We start from the raw sequence: 2,187 nt of genomic DNA, 5'->3' as shown, positions 1-2,187 counted from the left end.
CAAGTCCTCGTCCACTGTCAAATACACCTTCGAGGAACTTTCCACTCTCCTGTGTAGGATCGAAGCGTGCCTAAACTCCAGGCCAATCTCTCCATGAGCGAGATTCAGAGGATCTGCTGGCCCTAAGCCGGGACATTTCCTGATTGGAGGACCGCTCTTATCCATTGCGGAACCGGAAATTGTGGTCGAGCCTATGTCACTGATCAACCGATGGCAGCGACTGAAGGCAATCCAGCAGGCTTTCTGCCGCCGCTGGAAGAGTGAGTACCTCAAGGAGCTTCACAAACGGAACAAGTGGAAATCACCGACTCGCAGCATCCAGACCGGCGACCTCGTGATCGTGTCCGAAGATCATCTCCCCTCCAACGAGTGGCGCTTAGGGCGAATTGAGCGCACTCTGCCCGGGGCTGACGGTCTCGTCCGAGTGGCTGATGTCACCACCGCGCGTGGGTCTATCCGAAGACCCGTAGCGAAGCTCATTCTGTTGCAAGACAGCAGGAGTCCTGAGCCTAAAACCTTATCGTGACTCCCAATCCCTCTATGTTCCCTCCAAATGTCCTCGTCTCCGTGCATGTTGTTCGTTCCCGTGCATAGACTAATCCACTCCCCCTACGTAATTTTTTTCGTTACAGTTCGTTCAGCTCGCCCCTTCATAGCGACATGGCCCCCACGCGTCTGCCGCACCACCGCAGCAAACGAGCTGCTCCGCAGGGCACGAACGTGTACCGATGCCGGGTCTGTCGGGGTTCATGCACTCCGGCAGTGTCAGCGCTTCCTGAACTTCCGAGGGGAAAAGCGGCTCCGGGCGGTGCTTATCAATAAGTATTGTCCCAATTGCTTGGCACACGAGCATTCGTTCGACGCGTGCCGGACTCGCCATGGTTGCCGACGGGCCGGCGGGCAAAGGCACCATACCCTGCTCCACATGGCCGACCAACCGCCGAGACAACGTGCCTCCGCCCGGCGTCGCAGCCAATCACCCCCCTCCGGGCGTGCTGCACCCCCGCTACAACCTGTTCCGATCATCGTCCGACCGCTCCGCTTCCCCAGGATGCGCACCCGAGATCTCTCTATCCTCCCTGCTCCACGCCAGGACAACGACTGTCCTGCCAACCGCAGTCCTCCGGTTGGGCAATGGCTCGAAATCCTTCGAGAACCGCGTCCTTCTCGATGCGTGTGCGGCTGAGAGCCGCATCAATCTCTCCTTTGCCCGGTCCCTGGGGTTAGCTGTGACCAAAGTCGGGGTCGACCAAGCCTGTACGGCCGTCCTCGAGTCGAGGTCCGACAAGACGTTCCGACGGAACGTTATATTCCGGGTCGAAGAGGACTTGCTCATCCGCACTCCCATCCGGGAAGTGGCGGCGCCGGTCCGGGAGAAATTCGCCACCCTGATCCTGGCCGACCCCTATTCGGATGGGTCGTCTCCGGCTCCTGTGGGATCTAGGCGCTCCAGGACGTTGCCGTCCCCCATCCTTTATATGTCCAGGGTGGCAATTGCAACATGTTGCAAGAGGGGCGGTATGTTCACGCCAGAGCAGTGAGCAGTGAGGAGTGAGGAGGGTTTTTTGATCCTCGGCATCTACGGTCACACCAGGAGGGGTGACTTGGTTTTTTCCAATGGGCATCGCCATTTATTACGAATCGAGATTTTCACCCGAACACCCGTTCATCTCCTGTATATTTTTCTCGAATTGTCAATCTGTATTAAACCGAACCATTTCGTGTGTGTGTCGGTATACCTAGTGAATTCAATAAATCATCATTAATTAAAACGAAGTTTTTCGCGCGGTTTAACCGCCAACCATTTCAGGCTTAGTCGGGTCCTTGTTTGTGGAGGGGCGACAAACAATCGCTTGTTGACTTGATGCTTCTTGACTTGAATGTCGTTTAAGTGAAAAACTCCTAGGATTTTGCCGTGGTTGTCTACTAATTCGTAATAAAACGGACTTCGTTTCTTCTTTACAGTTGCCGGTACAAAAACAGATGCTAATTTCGCAGAAAACTTTTTAGCTGCATTACTTTGGGTGAAATTCCTGGCATGAACTTGATCACCAACGTTGAGTTGTATATTTCTACTACGTAAATTATATCTTTGTGCGTTGTTCTCGTGTGTGTGATCAATATTTTCTTGTGCTTTTTGTCTGGCCAGTTGTAGATAATCAGGGTGATTTAACATGGTATCGTCCT

The sequence above is a fragment of the Drosophila willistoni genome, unplaced genomic scaffold (assembly GCF_018902025.1).
Source record: "Drosophila willistoni isolate 14030-0811.24 unplaced genomic scaffold, UCI_dwil_1.1 Seg173.1, whole genome shotgun sequence".
Classification (NCBI taxonomy): Eukaryota; Metazoa; Arthropoda; class Insecta; order Diptera; family Drosophilidae; genus Drosophila; species Drosophila willistoni.
Note: the sequence above shows the minus strand (reverse complement) of the source record.